The following is a 19,478-nucleotide window of genomic DNA, read 5'->3' as shown; positions in this document are numbered from 1 at the left end:
CTTATTTATTCATTTTTTCTTATTTATTTTTTTTACAAAACTAATGAAGGGCTCACTAGGTGCAGAGCAGCTGTGGTGGCAGAATGAATCTTTATTTATTGATGGAATTCTCTGGAGGTAATTGTGTCTAGAACACAGAAACATCTCAGACACAGCCGGCCTGGCTTGGAAGGCAAAAACAAACCTGTGTGTGATATCTGCTTGTCGGGAAACATTCAGGAATTAAGATATTCTGCCCTCATAACTACAGTTACCTTATCTCTGAAACTACACAATGCACCATTTTCTTTTTTTGCACAGCGTTATATTAAAATAGATTTAAAATGTAACAAAACACATTAAATGTCAATATTTTCATATAATAGTATTAGAAAAATAGAATTCAATCATATGAATTCTATGTAACATTTTTAGGAAGATATTTAAAGAGATTTTGGGGGTTGATTTACTAAAGACAAATAGGCTGTTCACGTTGCAAAAGATTTTTCCCCCCGCTGTTTCCATTTTAGCTCATTATTAAATACTTAAAGTGGATGTAAACCCCCCCCCCCCCCATACACCCAGTGAAGTGAACAGCCTCAGATGATACACAGAGATTAACCAAATCTCCCTACATAGGTTTTATATGTATATCTGCTGTCTTCACATTTATATACTGTTTAGAAAGTTGAGATCGTGTTAGGAGATTTTCTCTTCCTGGTTAACACAGAGTTAACATTGCTGATTGGAGGAAAAGCACACACACCCTCTCATCATAGGCAGAGACTTTCAGGCCTCGTACACACGACCGAGTTTCTCGGCAAAAACCAGCAAGAAACGTGCTGCTTTTTTTTTTTTTTTTGCAGAGGAAACCGGTCGTGTGTACATTTTTCAACGAGGAAACTGTCGAGGAACTCGACGAGCCAAAAAGAGAGCATGTTCTCCTTTTCCTCGACGGGAATGGAGAAAATTGGCACGTCGAGTTCCTTGACAGCCTAACAAGGAACTCGACGAGCAAAACGATGTGTTTCGCCCGTCGAGATCCTCGGTCGTGTGTACGAGGCCTCAGAGCTGTTTTGTAATAGGAGCTGCTCTCTGCTAATCTATTTTAGCAACCTCCTTTGACAAAAGATTCAGGTTGCTTTTGTCTAAAAAGTCAAAAAATATGTCAGGAGTTCTCAGGCTGATAACAGAGGAACTGTTCAGAATAGAGCTATAAGACTTAGCTCATTGAAAATAGATAAGAAAATACTGCAGATATATGTGCCCAGCCAAAATTTCATGAATCGGGTTTACATCCACTTTAACTTAGAATGAAGCGCCGGCATCGCCTCCCGGTCACCGCTAAGGGAGCTGACATGTTCCCTCAGTGTTTGTTCCAGGTTCGCTGCTCCGTCGCTATGAGTGTCCAGAGTTGCGATGACGTCACTCCCGAGCATGCGCAGGAGTCCTCTTTCCGGTAAGGAGCTCTGATTTTCCGGCAGCATCCGCCGGATCTTCAAAGCGCATGTCCCGCTGACGTCAGTGGCTGCATGCATAGGGAATATCTCCTAAACTGTACAAGTTTATTAGATACAGTAAAACCTTGGTTTGTGAGCATAATTCGTTTTAGGAACATGCTTGTAATCCAAAGCACTTGTATATCAAAGATTTTTTTTACAGGGTATAAAAGAGAAGAGAGGCACCTCTAAGTGTAGCAATAAGTTGCTAAATGTACCTTCATTAAATGTAACCATATTACTACACTTAGGCCCCTTTCACATTAAGGCGTTTTTCATGCGGTACAGCGCTAAAAATAGCGCTGCTATACCGCATGAAAAAACCTGCCCTGTAGTGTTCAATGTGAAAGCCCGAAGGCTTTCACATTGAAGCGGTGCGCTAGCAGGAGTGTTTCAAAAGTCCTGCTAGCCACATCTTTACCGCGGTATAGGAGCGGTGTGTTCACCGCGCCTTCCCATTGAAATCAATAGGAAAGCGCGGTAATACCGCGGTATTAACCATTTTTCGGCCGCTAGCAGGGGTTAAAACCTCACCACTAGCGCCCGAATATCGCGGTAAATATGACAGTATAGCTGCGCTACAAATAGCGCGGCTATACCGTCACCGCGGCTCCACGCCTCAATGTGAAAGAAGCCTTAAGCCTCGTACACACGATCAGATATCTGATGGAATCTAATCCGATGGATTTTTTGGTCGGATATCTGATGAAGCTGACTTTCATCAGTCTTGCCTACACACCATCAGTCAAAAAACCCAACCGTGCCAAAACACGGTGACGTAAAACACAACGACGTGCTGGGAAAAATGAAGTTCAATGCTTCCGAGCATGCGTCGACTTGAATCTGAGCATGCGTGGATTTTTGACCGATGGACTTCCACACAGACAATGGTTTTTTATCCATAGGAAAAATTTAAAACGTGTTCTATTTTTTTTTTCACCGATGGAAAACAAACCTATGGGGCCCACACACAGTCCATCGGTCTGTTTTCATCGGAAAAAAACTATCGTGTGTACAGTGCTTTAGAGGATCCTCTCTTCTTTTTTATACTCAGTTGTGACATGACGCTACTCTTATATCAAGACTTCGCTTGTATATCAAGGCAAAATTTATTAACACATTTTACTTGTCTTGTAAAACGCTCTCAAACCAAGTTACTCTCAAACCAAGGTTTTACTGTATTCATTTTACCTACAGGTAAGCCTTATTATAGGCCTTATTATAGGATTACCTGTAGGTAGAAATGTGAAAGGGGGGTACACAACCACTTTACAGTTTCGGCTTGTCTCTGCCTGATGCTTAGGTGTTTCCTGACCTAAAAGCAGAATGTGAAATGCATCTCTCCTTTGCCCCACCTTGACGTTTAGCAGCTGGTGAATGTAAATCATTGATATTTCCAGGTAATATGTAAGTAGTATGCATAGTTTATTGAAGTCTAATATGTAGCCTGGGAATCAGCAACAAAAATAAAGAACAAATGTCATACATTCTCTAATTATAGTTTCAATAGTGAGATGGCTCCAGAGCATCTTCTCAGGATTAATTATTAAAACCACCAACATCCATCCATATGCTGCACACAGTATAACAAGCTTGCCAACTGGTAAATACATGATCTCTCTGCTGGTGTGATGAAGAGAAAAGAACCAATTTTAGTGTAGAGATACTAAGTACGTCTACTATCTCTTTTCTTTTCACATGTCATGCAAAATCTGGTACAGCTCTGCATAGAAACCAATCAGCTTCCAGATTTTATTGTCAAAGTTAAATTAACCACTTGCCGACCGCCGCACGAACATTTACGTCGGCAGCATGGCATGGACAGGCAAATGGTCGTACAGGTACGTCCCTTTAAATTTGCTGCCTCTTGGGCGCTCGCACGCGCCCCTGCTGCGAGCTCCATGACTGAGCCCGTGGGACCCGTGGACTTGATGTCCGCCGGGTGTCCCACGATCATATCACGGACGTGCAGGATGGAGGGATGCCTGTGTAAACAAGGCATCTCCCTGTTCTGCCTAGTGACAGGACACTAATCGTCTGCTCCCTGTCATCGGGAGCAGTGATCAGTGTTCTGTCACAGTTAGCCCATTTTGGTACTTTTACCTACAGGTAAGCCTATAATAAGGCTTACCTGTAGGTAAAAAAAAAATATCTCCTAAACCTTTATGGTTAAGGAGATATTCGCCTCGCCATTGTGCAGGTAAAGGACCTGGCCAGTTTTTGCGGTCGGCACTGGCTCCCAAACAAAATTGGCGTCCTTTTTTCCCCACAAATAGAGATTTCTTTTGGTGGTATTTGATCACCTCTGCGGTTTTTATTTTAAACAAAAATAGAGAGACAATTTTGAAAAAAAATGCAATATTTTTTACTTTTTGCTATAATAAATATCCTCAAAAATATATAAAATAGTTTTCTTCCTCAGTTTAGGCCGATACGTATTCTTCTACATATTTTTGGTAAAAAATATTGCAATAAGCGTTTATTGATTGGTTTGCGTAAATGTTATAGCGTTTACAAAATAGGGGATAGTTTTATGGCATTTTTACTACTAATTTTTTTTTTTACTACTAATGGCGGTCATTTTCACAACGAAAAGTGTGTTTCTAACTGTAGGGGGGTGGGCTGGACTTGTGACGTCAGTGATCGTCGTTCCCTATATTAGGGAGCAGACGATCACTGACATTGCCACAGTTTACACACACCTCTCCCCGTTCTTCAGCTCCTGTGACTGATCGCGGGACACCGGATGCGATCGGGTCTGTGGGTCCCGCGGGCGCAGTCATGGTGCTTCGGACCCAGTCACGTGCACGCGCCCACGGCTTGGCTCTTAAAGGCGACGTACCTGTACGTGCCTGTGCCCAGCCGTGCCATTCTGCCGACATATGTAGTCCTTAAGTGATTATTTAGAGAAAAAAAGAGAGGTAAATGTGAAGCTGCAAGAAACAAGATCTCGGCATACATCTTAGGAATATTAGTTCTTTAAAGTTTTTTGACCTCTCTCTTTCCTAAATCTTGTAGACCTCTCTGTCTCCTAAAGCTTGTAGACCTGTCTCTCTCCTAAAGCTTGTAGACCTCTCTGTCGCCTAAAGCTAGTAGACCTGTCTCTCTCCTAAAGCTGGTAGACCTCTCTGTCTCCTAAAGCTTGTAGACATCTCTGTCGTCTAAAGCTTGTAGACATGTCTCTCTCCTCAAGCTTGTAGACCTCTCTCCCTCTCCTTAAGCTTGTAGACCCCTCTCTCATAAAGCTTTTAGTCCTCTCTCCCTCTCTTAAAAGTGTGTAGGCCTCTTTCTTTCCTTAAAATTTGTAGACCTCTCTCTTTGGCTGAAGCTTGTAGATCTCTCTCTCTCTCTCTCTCTCGCCAAAGTTTGTAGATCTCTCTCTCTTTCTTGCCAAAGTTTGTAGATCTCACTCCTCTCTTCTAAAGCTGGTAGACCTCTCTCTCTCTCTCTAAAGATTGTAGATCTCTCTTCCTCTCTCAGGCCCCGTACACACGTCCGGGGAACTCGACGTGCCAAACACATCGAGTTCCTCGTCGAGTTCAGTGTTGAAGCCGCTGAGGATTTCGGCGGGTCGACTTTCCTCATTGTACAACGAGGAAATAGAGAACATGTTCTCTATTTGGCCCGACGAGTTCCTCGTCGGCTTCCTCGCTGAAAAGTGTACACACGACAGAGTTTCTCGGCAGAATCCAGCTCAGATGGAGTTTCTGGCTGAATTCTGCCGAGAAACTCGGTCGTGTGTACGGGGGCCTTAAAGCTTGCAGTCCTCTCTCTCTACTAAAGCTTGTGGACATCTCTCTCTCTCTCTCTCTCTCTCTCCTAAAGCTTGTAGACCTTTAACTTTTCTCTCTCTTTCCTTTTCTCCCTTTCTCTTTCTCTCTCTCTCTCTTTCTGTATCTCTTTTAGCTCACAAATGTGTTTGGCATATATTGCTTAATACCCAACAGCACCCCAACCCTTCTGGCAAACCCAAAATTAGACCGGTTCAGTTAGTCTAGGCTGATTGTCATCTCAAAAATTGAAGAACAAGCTTTGAATGGACCTTGCAATCAAAATAATTTTTGAAAGTAAATGGAAACTTACAGCTGTCACTCATCCGTTGCAGTTGTGTCTGTGGTCTCACCCACTCAGAAGTCAGAAAAGCTGCTTGGTTATAAAGCCGGAACGCTAAATGACTGGCTAGCCTAAGAAAAACAGCTTGGCTGATTTGTAATTCTTTTCCTGCCAACTCTTATGTCAAGTGTCAAGTTAATTTATCAACTTCCTTTCTTTTTCACAAATATGTTGATATAACCCGCTAAAGAATTACAGTTCAGTTAGAAAACTCTCAGAATAAAATGCATAATGAATGCTGTTTATTGAAAGGCAGATTGATGGCTCTGGATGATTTGGCTACCAGTCGGTATTCGGAGATTTATTTTTAGGCGACAGATTAATTAATTAAGAGCTCAAGCAGCATCTTTTCCCAGCACAACTGACACCTTCCACTGTCATACTTTGCCTTAGCTGCACTCTTCTCTCTGCAATATGAATTGACTTCAAAATGTTTGTCCTGCTTTCTAAAGACCAAATGTTGATGTAAAGCCATAACAATATCAGACGTCCGGAAACAATATAACTTTACTAGAAGTGGCAGCACAAAAAATGAACAGAGCATTGTGATCTTTGGCTAGTATTTCCATGAATAAAATCAGCCCTTGTCTTTTCAAGTATATTTAACGTATCTTGTACAAAATAGCACAGCACAGCCTTGGGAGATGTTACATAATGCTGCCTGCATGACTTTTTAAATAAGTCTTTCGGTAGTAGGACCTTTATTGGAGATTGTAAGCTCTACTTTCTACAGCTACCAGGAGGCACCATGAGAACTTTGTACAAGGTGGAGCCCTCTGTGGGCAGCATAATGCCGCGTACAAATTCCGAAAAGAAAACCGTGGATTTTTTTCCGACTGAATTTTGGCTCAAACTGTTGAATACACACGGTCACACAAAAATTCTGACCGTCAAGAATGCGGTGACGTACAACACTACAACGAGCCGAGAAAAATTAAGTTCAATGATTCCGAGCATGCGAAAAATTGATTCCAAGAATGCGTGTTTTTTTGCGCGTGGGAATTGCATACAGATGATCGGAATTTCCTGGTTCTTAAAGACGTTTTACGACAATAACTTGCATATTAGGCTTTAAAATGAGCACTTTTGAATTCGAACGTTCGAGTCCCATAGACGTCAATGGGGTTCTAAATATTCGCCCGAACGTTCGGTCCGTTCGAAGGTTCTGGTGCGAACCGAATGGGGGGGTGTTCGGCTCATCCCTACCAGTCAAATGCCTTTGACAAATCCCCCTCCTGCCACAAATCCAGTCACCCCCCCTCCCCCCGCCCACATCAATTGTGTTGTGTCCCGAGTACTGTTCCCCCCTCTTTCCTTAAAACTAACAGACCTAAAATGCTACAGGGGAAGGAACGCACCATGCGGTACCCTTCTCCCTCACATGAATTCACTGCACCAGGGGCAGCTGTCCCTCCTGCCTACCCATGCTCCTGGACCCTGATATCCATAACCCTCCCTTACTCTAATCCAAAATGAAAAAACAAACAAAAGAGTTTTGCCTTTAATTCTGCTTTAAGACCCACTCATCTTCCCAAGATCTGCTGTCATTACCAGCCTACTACTGAATGAAAAGAAGGATGCAGTTCATTCAAATCACAGCTGATGAAAAAGACTACAAGAATTAGTTCCTTGCTTTTGTATATGTTACAACTGTTGTGTTGCAACAGTTGGGAAAGAATCCATAGAAACACTGGAGTACTACGCTTTGAATAGATTTGTATGCTTTTATTATAACAAATCAGAAAACATTACTAAGCCTGCATATAAATGAAATGTGGGTGTTCTGCCTATCAGTTGGATTTCTACTGTCTTTTTGCAATCCAACAAAGGAAAAGAAAATTGTTTGTTATAAGCCACTCCATTTCTTCTATTTTTATTCGAAATATGAGTCATGTATTTGAATTTTCTACAATATAATGTCAGTATACCTCGGACCGGGATTATTATTAGGAATATCAACAGTGGTATTAATGATTATAATTATTATGATCTCCATTATCTTATTACTTTCCACCACAAAGTGTATTACTTAATCAGAAACTATTACTTGTTTTTAATGTGGCAATATAAACAATGTAAAGGTCACCAGTCTTGTACTTAAATGAAAATAGGAAAATGCACCTTGCAGTAATGTTTGAGGGAGTGATAATTGGAAAAGCTTGGGAGTAGACACATAAATCACATTTTAAATTAGGACGTATATCTGCCATAGTAAAGGTTTTTAGATTAAGTTTAGGCAGCAAATTTAGGCAACAAACTCTGCAAGCTATATATATGAAAGTAATGCATGGCACATTGCTTCTGCTTGGAATCCATTAGTTACCTGTAATCCAAAAGAAGAGTTAGGCCTCGTACACATGACCGAGAAACTCGTCGGAAAAGACACATTGTTTTCCTCGACGAGTTCCTTGTTAGGCTTGTCGAGGAACTCGACAAGCTTGCTTTGCGTACACATGGTCAAGACAAAATCTCCTCGTTCTCAAACGCGGTGACCACAACACATACAATGGCAGGGGAAGTTCGATTCTACTGGCACAACCCTTGGGGCGGCTTTTGCTAATCTCATGTTACTGCATGTTAAATTAAAGTTTGGTAAGAGACGATTTACACTTTTCAGTCTGTTACAGCGTGAAAAATGTGTTATCTCCATTACAAATGCTACTTTTACTCCCGTCTCATACTTTATTCTGAGCATGCGCGGGTTTCTTAGCATACACACGCTCGAGTTTCTCGTCGAAAACCAGCCCAACGAGGAACACGACGAGGAAATTGAGACTCCCGTAGAGGAAAAAGAGAACTTGTTCTCTTTTTTTCTCGTCGAGTTCCTCGAACAGTTTCCTCAATGAAAAATGTACACACAACCGTTTTCCTCGGCAAACAAGCTCTCCCACCAAGTTTCTTGATGGATTCTGTTGAGTTTCTTGGTCGTGTGTACGAGGCCTTAGTATAGCGGAAGAGTTATGCAGTGTACACACAATCAGGCTTTTTCCCGGCCAAATCACATCGGAATTCCGACTGAATTCCATTGAAAAAAAATAGAACATGTTCTATATCTAAACTCCGATGGAATTCATCAGAATTTCCGATGAAAAAACTCTGATGAAGTTATACGCGATCGGAAACTCCGAGGCATTTCTCCACCAACATGTGAAAATGGAACAAATTATTCAAGTTAATAAAAAAGTTATGCTGACTTTGGCATTACTTTCAGTACAGCCCTAGCAGTTTGGTATAATAGTTTCTATGTTAACCAGAACCATCATGCTAAAATAAAACTGGTAGAATTTCGGTGAAAAGGATGGATAATCAATCATTAACCACTTGCCGACCTTGGGTCGACCGTTCCCCCAAATCGCCTTAGGTGCACTTCAGCTCCTTTGAGAAGCCATAGCAGGCACGCATGCCTGCTGCATTTCCGCCAGCCACCCACGATCGTGGGAACGGGAACCAGAACATGGATCTGTCAATGTAAACAGACAGATCCCCGTTCTGACAGGGGAGTTAGAGAGAGATCTGCTGTTCCTAGTGATTAGGAACAGCGATCTTTCTCCTCCACCAGTCAGCCCAGCCCCCCATACAGTTAGAAACACCTCCCAGGGGACACACTTAAACCCCTTGATTTAACCCCTTCCCTGCCAGTGACATTTATACAGTAATCAGTGGCTATTTTTAGCACCAATCGCTGTATAAATGTCAATGGTCCCAAAAAATTGTCAAAAGTATCTGATCTGTCCACCGTAATGTCCCAATCTCACTTAAAATCAGATCACCATCATTACTAGTAAAAAAAAATATATATATAAAAATGCCATAAATATATCCCCTATTTTGTAGATGCTATAACTAAACCAATTAATATTCGCTTATTGCTAAAAAAATGTTACCAAAAATATGTAGAAGAAATGTTTTCCTACCTAATAAGTCACTGCGACTGTGTTATTAAGGAAGTAGAGCCTGGTCATTTTATAAAGGGAACTTTCACTTTGCAGGGGAATTTTCCCTTACCTTAGTGAAGCTGTGCTGACTTTTATCATCTATCTGTCAAAAACTTTTTTTCTTGCACATAATTGAGTATTCTTTACAAAGTGAATGTTCACCACATTCAGTAAGTAAAATTACCCTTACATAGTGAAAATACATTTTTCAAAGTGAACATGCTTTACTACTCCTTAAAAGGGGAGGTTTAGTCTGTACAAAAAAAATAAATGAAAGTCAGCAACTACAAATCCTATAGCTGCTGACATGACCCTTACATGACATGACAATTACCTGTCCAAGGAGCCAGCTCTGTCCTCAACCGGGCTAGTTCTTCACCAGCCTTCAGGTTCCGGGTGTCGGCATCCCGGCTTCCCTCTGCGCATTGCCGAGCCGCTTTGTGCTTTGTGAATGTTCCTGCAGTTTTCTGGGACCTGTGATGTGTCCCAGAAGACTGCGACGAGGGAATGCCTAGGTGATTCCAGAGGAAATGGGAGCAGGTACCTGCCAAAGCTAAGTACCCACCCCTCCTTTTCAAAATGGGGGGTAGGATATCTTAAAACAGAACTTCCCCTCATGGGTGGAGCTCCGCCTTAAGTAAATGAGCCACACTATATCACCAGGCAGCTCTGGGCCTCCTGTGTTAGCACTGGCTCCATAGACATCCCATGGTCCCCTATGGGTAAAGTTTCGCTCTTGTACGGAGCATATATTCACCTGGGTTGTTGGCAATGGGGCGTTCTTAAAAAAAATGTGTGCAACTTTTGATTGTTAGCGCGGCTAAGGAACAAGCTTCTTTTGAATGGTTTTATATATTCTACTCCTGTTTAATACTATTTAAAATTAGAATAATAAAATGTTTTAAGAATTTGTTGCTGCGAATTGCAATATTTTTTCTGCCTATTGCTACCATTAAAATTTGTGAGCAGGTTTTAGAGACTACACTTCCTTGCTATCCTTCATGCAAATAATTGTCAGGAAATGCTTTGTGCATAGAGATTTATTGCTTAATTATTTCATACGATAATAAAGTGAACTCAGAATAGACTGGTGCAGTATATTTTATCTCTAGGTGTCCCTTTGTTTATAGTCCAAGATTATGGAGCCTGTTTTTTTTTGGAAAATAAATGTTATGTTCTTGTATTTTATGAGGGAAAGACATTTTATTGAAAGTTTCACCCATATGTAAAATATTATAGAATCTTTGTGATGTATGACATTGCCTTCCCCTCCTTTATAAAGTGCTCCTCCGCTTTTCTTCTCTTCTTGTTCTTACTCCATCTAGTGTGAGGTTAAAAAAAGGATTTGCGTTGTCAAATGTCACCAATTTTGGGTACCCTTAAAAAGTAATCAATTGTTTACAACCAGTAAATTAAAGTGGTAGTAAACTGCCATGCTTTTTTTTTTTTTAAACCTGCAAGGTAAAGTTATAATGCACAAGTATGCATCGCATACTAGCACATTATGTAAAACTTATCTTAAGGAGGGGAGAACACAGGAAGTGCCACCTAAATGTAGTATTAGGGTACAGTTTAGTGGCAAGGTACTTACATGAGAAAAGACAAAATTAGGCTCATCTGTATGTGGGGACGGAGGGTAACTCTCCCAGCATCCAAGACAGGCATCCACATGCATGGGAAGATGACAGGGGAGCTGTGATCCGTCCTGTGGCCACTAGGAAGTCAGCTTGAACCAGCATGGAACGCAAGGAAGTGACGTCACCGGATGCAGAGGAACATCAGGGAGAGAACGACTGGGCTATACATGACAAGGCTACGCGCTCGGAGCATCAGCTCCTTCTTGGGCCTGTAGAAGGAGCTGATACTCCAAGCCCGTAGTCTTGCCTATCCTGTTTATCCAGTCATTCTTTCCCTGATGTTCCTCCACTTCCGATAATGTCACTTCCTTGCGTTCCACGCTGGTTTCGGTCGACTTCCTGGTGGCCACACATCACATGCCTGATAAAGGGGTCCTGCGTGACTCCGAAACGTTGCACTCTCCTTGTGTTGTGATCATGCAATAAATTATCAGTTTGGACGCTATTCACGTTGTTCCATGGTATGCTGGCAAATATCTTCATATCGATCCTGGTGACGACAGGACACATCAAAGCTCCCCTGTCATCTTGCCATAAGTATGGATGCCTGTCTCAGATGTCAGGAGAGTTACCCTCCATACCTGTGAGCTTTATTTTATCTTTTATCTTGTAAGCGCATCACTTACCTTTCCATTAAACTGTACCTTAATACTACACTCAGATGGCAGCACTTCCTGTGTTCTTCTCTCCTTTTTTATCCTGTTTACAGAGCTGGCTCTCTCTGAGGACAGCTGCCGTCTTCTATCCCACTTTAAGAACTGACCCCCATTGACTAATAGACTAATATTTTTTATTGGATTATTGCCCAACTTGTATGATTGCAGTCACACCATCGTTTGCGCTTAGTTATCTTTCTTTAAAAAAATGTCTTTAAACTAAGCTCTCAATCGACGAAACTGCCATCGCTGACAGGGCTTTTATCTTCACCCAGTCTTTCAACCAGGTTTGTGTCCTCCAGCCGTCTGATTGCCAGCACCACAATGATGTCACCGCTATTTACGGCACAGGATTCTGAAGGAATGCGCCTGTGACGTTACCAGCTCATTCACTAATAAATATCTCCTAAACAGTGTACATTTAGGAGATATGTACTGTACCTATAGGTAAGCCTTATTACAGGCTTACCTATGGGTATATATGTACCATGGAAGTTTACTCCCACTTTAACAAAAAACACCAATCGTTATACTTACACACATCAGCCAACCCTAGATGGGAAGACATGTTGGTTGATTTACTAAAACATATTCACAATATATTTTATCTATGGGCAAAGCAGACTTTGTGGTTGATTTACTAAAACTGGAGTACAAAATCTGGTGCAGCTTTCCAAGGTAGCCAATCAGCTTCTAACTTTAGCTTGTTTAATTAACCTAAAAAAAACCTGAAAGATGATTGGTTTCTATGCAGAACTACACCAGATTTAGAAAATCCACCCCATAGTCTGCTTTGTTCATAGATAAAACATATTGGGCCAGATTCAGATACATTGGTGTATCTTTCCGCGTGGCGTAACGTATCTCAGATACGTTACGCTGCCGTAAATTAGGGCGCAAGTTCCGTATTCAGAAAGAACTTGCGCCCTATGTTACGGTTGCGTAACGTATGTGCTCCGGCGTAAGCCCGCCTAATTCAAATGTGGATGATGTGGGCGTGTTTTATTTAAATTTAGTGTGACCCCACATATTTGAAGTTTTTTACGAACGGCGCATGAGCCGTTCGTGAAAGAATCCCAGTGCGCATGCTCGAAATTACGCCGCAAATCGTCATTGCTTTCGACGTGAACGTAAATTACGTCCAGCCCTATTCGCGAACGACTTACGCAAACGACGTAAAATTTTCAAAATTTTACGCGGGAACGACGTCCATACTTAACATAGGATACGCCTCATATAGCAGGGGTAACTTTACGCCGTAAAAAGCCTAACGTAAACGACGTAAAAAAATGCGCCGGGCGGACGTACGTACGTTTCTGAATCGGCGTAACTACCTAATTTGCATATTCCTCGCGGAAATATACGGAAGCGCCACCTAGCGGCCAGCGTAAATATGCAGCCTAAGATACGACGGTCTAAGACACTTACGCCGGAAATCACCGAGTTCACCACATTCAAGGGCAACTCTGGGAAACATAAACACCTTCCTTTGACACAATCTTAACATTCAAGCCCAATATTCCTTGCATCCTCATGCCATTTTTCCGTAGAATACCATTGTTTAGACAGAAGTCTATAATTATGCATGATAATCTGCAGAGGAAGGTTATTTGAGACTTTCTTCTTTCTGTTGAAATTATGCATAGGAATGCATAGGTCAGTGATGGTGAACCTTGGCACCCCAGATGTTTTGGAACTACATTTCCCATGATGCTCATGCACTCTGCAGTGTAGTTGTAGTTCCAAAACTTCTTCGGTGCCAGGGTTCTCCATCACTGGCCTAGGTGAAAGGTTCTTTGTGGGGCCACATCATTGTGTTGTTTGGGCAGAGCGATGATGTGCAAATGCTTCAATATTATCAATTATTTGCAATTTGCTTGGTTTGGTCATATTTGATCATCAATGTGGGTAACCAGAACTGCTTGACTAGTGAGGGTATGGGCTGTATTAATGACAATTTAGATCAGCACCCTCCCTTTATATTTAATCCGTAACACCCTCACGTTATAAAATAGTCTTCTTTGGTATTGCTCTTTAAAAACCAATGTCAAAAAAGCCTTCTAGTAAAGAAACTGAATTTTTTTTGTGATACTTTTAAAATAGAACTATTATACAGGAAAGAAGAATATTTTTTATCAATGAGGGTTTCAGTCAAAATTGTCATTGATGTGAAGAGGGTTGTTGATGTCAAGATGACCTGACCATGCTACATAGACCCTGAGTCCACCTTCATCTGGTATTTATAAAGGCAGTATAACTTCTCGCACTTGATCATTAGTAGAATCTGACAATACCTCTCTTGAAATAGTCATGCCGCACTTAGAGATTCTGATGACGATGCCTGCCTGAAATATTCCCCTAGCTGTCGTTTTAAACCTAATTGACCTGGCACTCTTTGGGTAATTTTCATTTCCTACTCACGAGTGGCTGGCAATCATTGAAATAATGAGAAATCAGTATTAAAAAATATTTTACTTCTTAACCAATGATCCTGTGCTAATGTCCTCCAGCATAATGTAAGGTGGCTTCCAGGATCCTTTGACTGACTTTACAAACACCATTAATCAGAGGACCTTTCTGTAATAGCTTTTACTGGCTTGCATTGTCTCTTATTACGCATACCGATTCTCCCCCAGCACTGGAAAGGAAAGAGCAAGGCATTGACATAATATTTAATCCTTTACTGTTATTTACATTGCATTGCCTAACTTGGGCAACCCTGTATGAAAATGGTTAGCACTTGTTTGTTGAAGCTCTGGGTCTTGGTTTTAAACCACACATGGGCAAGTTTAGGTTGTTCCTCCAATGTTTCACTTCACAGGCTTACCCCCCCACAATTAGACACTGCCCTGACGGGTCAGTATTTGGCGCATTATAAATCCATTAAATCAATCAATCAATCACAATCCAAAAGAGATAGGGTAATCAGCTTTTTCTTTAATGTGAGTATAATGGTTATATTGGATTGTTCACTCTTTTGATGAGTGATGTGTATAGTTCTACATACCCTGTAAGAATTTTTTAATATGACTCAAAAGATTCAGTCCGCTCATGTCTCCACACCACCTAAAGGTTTACCTCTTTATAGGACTCTCGTGACAGCAGAAAGAATCACAGGGACTTCAGGAGCTGCCCCCCCCCCCCTATTTTGCCATTCTTGCTTCCCTTTCCCTCTGTTGCTCCCTCCCTCTATCACTATATGTTTAGTTTTTCTCATTTCTATCCAGTTATCTAAAGTTCATTATCTGGCCATGCTCTCTAACCCCATTAGCCAAAACCCTTAGGCCCCTTTCACATTTATACGACTTGTCCCACGATTTGTGATGGCAAAGTAGCATGACAAGTAATTTCCCATGATTTCCAATTACAACCATTCATATCAGTACAACTTCAAGTCGTTCTGACTTCAAAGTAGTCCCTGCACTACTTTGGTCCAATTTTGATGCCACTTACACAGGTATTCCCTGAAATTGCGGAAAAATCGTGTCACGAATCGTGGCAAAATCACAACAAAATCAAGGCCGCAAAATTGCGGTAAAATTGCACGACTTTGAAGTCACAGTAGTGTGAAAGGGGCCTTAGCCATTTCTGTTGAACTCTTGTCTGCATTTTCCTGGCAGGCAAGCTGCTATTGTAGGACTCAGGAGTGATACTGTTCTTTGGACCAAGTGCTATCCCAGGGTCAACACAACATTGTACAGGGAAAAATGGATAAATGGCTGCAAACTCCGGAAGGATGCCAAAATCATTAATGCAGTGATCAACAAATAAAAGCATATACAGCACAGCACAGAGATAAACAATTTAATATTGGTACTCATCCATTTTGTGCTGTTGATCTTGGAGGCGAGCTGGGCGGGCACCTTTGCTTTGGAAGCAACACTAGACTTGCAGCCCTCACACCTTGAGCGATGTTTCCTTATCATTGGACCACAGCATTGTACAGATTTGTAAGCTTTGTTCACCCCCCAAAAATATTGGAAATGCTGTATTGCACAATGTTAAATTGTTACCTATGCTTATTAAGTAACCTATGTAACATTGTAGTTGAGACATCCCAAATCCACAGCACCACTCTAGAAATGTGCCTCTCACTGTCTGCAGGCAACCAGGGTGCCAGCTCAAAAAACCTGTCTTCGCTCACAATTGTAAGATGTGCAATATAGATAAATGATAGCTAAACTTCAATATCTGCTCTTCCAAGCCAAGCATTTTTATTCAACCATTAACAGAGTAACTGCATCCATAATGTCTACACTTGAAAACCACCATTCCTTGAGGCGTTTCCCCACAGTTGGCTTAATAAAGCTATCTTGGGTGTTGGCTTGATTGTTATGGTTCAATAAAATAATATAATTCAATTGCAAGTGTGAATTATGTAGTGTGTAGTGTGGCAAGTGTAAGTTATGTAGTGTGGTTCTGGTCTATAAATACTGGAATTAAATACTTTCTGTCTCCAAATGTATGATCAAGTGCTCCTGTGGTTGGAGCAGCATACTGTATGGTGACTTAATGCAGTATGCAAAAGGTCACTGATAACAAAAAATGGCACAGACTCTTTGAAATGAACCACCAATTGTTTGTAGATAAATTTGTGATTGTATTGCAAAGTTTCTCTATTTACAATCCTGTCAGTAACAGCACCATTGAGTTACCTATCTGATAAAGCTGATGGTTAGCCCAAAGGCCAACTGACCACACATTGTATAGGATGAGGTATAATGATTTCATTTTCTAAAAGTTACATAGAGAATGTCTTCTCTGTTGAGAAAAAAAAAAAAAGCTCAGCAAAATCTGTAACCACTTGTTACACTTTCTGCAAAATTAGGTTATTACACCTTAGCTTAAATGTGAAATTCGCCCACTGTGCAAAATTTCTCACTGCATGAGAAGTGTTTCTGAAATTAAGTACAACTCAACAAAGCTGAAATACTGTATTTAAAAAAAAAATGCTTCCCGGAGCTGTTTTAGAATTTGGTTATAAATATTTAATGTTTGCATAAAAACTATAAGAGAGAAACTTAGGGGGTTGTTATTACTATTGTTATTAGTAATGCATTAAAGTGGAGGTACGCCGATTTTTTTTTAAAAAGTCAGCAGCTACAAATACTGCAGCTGCTGACTTTTACAAGAAGGACACTTACCTGTCCAGCGTGCCCACGATTTCAGCCACTTACCTGTCCAGCGTGCCCGCGATGTCGGCACCCGAAGCCAATCTGACGCTCGGCTCTCGGGTGCTACCGCTGCCATCTTCGGTAAGGGAATCAGGAAGTGAAGCCTTGCGGGTTCACTTCCTGGTTTCCTACTGCACATGTATAACTCCAAATGGTCTCTGCTGTCTTCTGGGACCTGTGTGTCTCCCAGAAGACAGCAAGGAGGACGGGAAGTGGCGTAGACACCCTGCAGATAATGCGGCTATCTTTTGCCAGGAAGTAGGAGCAAATACCTGTATTAAACAGGTATCTACCCCCCCCCCTGAAAGGTGCCAAATGTGACACCGGAGGGTTCCGAAAAGCGGAAGTTCAATTTTTGTGTGAAACTCCGCTTTAATATACCAATTCTAAAGATCATTACCTTTAGGTGGCTTAGGTTGAGATATTATGTAAGATGTAAGGAAAGACAGGTTCAACTAGTAGTGGTGGTAGTAAACCATGCACATGAACAGCCCAGCAGGTTTGTCCTGCACTTATACACAGCAAGGCAGCAAGCTTACATAGGTTCAATGCAGGAGGGGTTTGAACACCAAGTCCATAGCATAAAACAAACAAAATATCTGCTTGCCAAACAACTAACTAAACTGAGTTCCTGAATATCAGGATGCCCCGTGTTGGGTTCCCCAAGACAAACAGTCAGCATGTGTACCTTTATAGTGTTCTTTCAGCCTTCAGCCTTTTCTCCTAGAAGAATGTTGACATCAGACAGAGCAAGACAGAGATCCCAAAGCATCAATCAGCTTACATAAAAAAATGATATTAACCTCCCTGGCGGTATGATTATTTAAAAAAAAAAAGGTGCTGAAAGCGGTACCATTATTTGCAAGGAAATTTGGCGTTTTATACTGTAGGCCTGTAATTCTTAGGAAAAACTAACTTAAATCTGTCCAAACAAGAGTCTAGTAGGCATCCCGGGTATGACATTTTTTTAAAAACAAAATGATAAATTATAATATAATAAATAATTATAAATAATTATAACAAATAATAATATAATTATAATAAAAATTATTCAATAATGTAATCAACTCAAAATTACTGAAATTTGCTCAGTTGCAGAATTGTCGCTGTCATTACTTACTTATTTTTTTATGACGAATTTCCCCACAAATCACTATCGCACAATTCTGCAAGTGATTATAATTTATTATCGCTGTTTTCTAGTTGTGGATTCAGCGAGGCGAGCCCGAGTCTGACTCGGGGTTACCGATCGCAGCAATGTAACCCCGAGTCAGACTCGGGAATACCGCCAGGGAGGTTAATGATGAGATCTGACTGCCAGGTATGATGTGGACCTAAAAATTTTGACTTATTCCCACCCAAACGCTCTACTGAGCCACTGGTCTCCAAGACTCAGGAGAGGACTTATTAAGATTCTGAGAAAACAACAAGTTTCTTTTCTCTATCAGTCACGAACTCTGAAAACCATCACCATGTGTAGGTGAAAAACCCTGCCAGCCAATGCCTCAAAAAGAGAATAAATGAAAAATATTTAATTGCACTCCTTCAAATAACTACCATGGCCATGCATGAACAAGGGTACAGATTCATGTTTCTTAGAGACCTCTTACCATTTTTTTTTATTTTGTCATTCATTGCATGTAATGATAATCAGAAGCTTGCCAAATTCCTGTGCATGGTCAGCATTATATTTTAACCATTTTTTTAAATATATGATCTTTCTATAAGACTATGATACGTTTTTTTTATGTCAAAGGAAACATATCAACAGCTACCACTGTTCCCTCCACAGTTATTCCAGTTTGTGAGAGCAATGGGATATCTAGAGAAGTCTATTTCTGCATCCAATTGTAAAACTCTCTAGCACGCAAGCTTTAGAAAGTTCTGAATGAATAAGTTTTGGGTATTATCGTATGCTGTCCATTCATTTCCTACCAATTTGTTCTTCCTTTGAAGACTCAGAATTTGAATATCAGCAACTCTTTCCTCATAGAGGAGTTTGCCAGTCTGCTGACTTTCAAGAGGGAAATCACTTCAAAGGCTGATCAGACTACTCACAGCTGTTACCAGGTTTACACTTGATTAGTCATTGAATTTTTTTCCCTGTGTTTGAAAACACCAAATGGTGAGTTCAACATGCTTCTTTTTTTCAGATGCATTTGGCAAGTTAACAACCTGATATTTCTAATGCCTGCTAAAAAAAATGGCAGATTTAAAAAAAAAAAAAGTTATGCATTTTAAAGTATATGTTCTTGCTGTCTACACTGAATTTTTTGGAAGTGTGGGAAATAGAGAGGCAAAATTATGTAGAGGAGGAATACTGCCCAATGCCGTTATAATCAAGTTCCCTTGTATACAGCTAGCTATAGACTTCAGGTGAGCATTGTCTGATCCATTCAATGCCAGTGGGATTGGCCAATGATTAAATGTCTACAAGCTACTGAACTATTCAAAGTCTCTAGAACCAATGTATAAATAATGAGCT

The 19,478-nt window shown here is 40.9% G+C and overlaps 1 protein-coding gene across 25 annotated transcripts in view; it reads left to right on the top strand.

Annotated features, from left to right (window-relative positions):
• The window catches only part of NRXN1 (neurexin 1), a 1,744,826-nt gene that overhangs the window by 1,475,635 nt on the left and 249,713 nt on the right, over window positions 1-19,478 (top strand). The window lies entirely within an intron of this gene.

The sequence above is a fragment of the Rana temporaria genome, chromosome 4, assembly GCF_905171775.1.
Source record: "Rana temporaria chromosome 4, aRanTem1.1, whole genome shotgun sequence".
NCBI lineage: Eukaryota > Metazoa > Chordata > Amphibia > Anura > Ranidae > Rana > Rana temporaria.
This window is presented reverse-complemented; position numbering and strand designations above follow the sequence as displayed.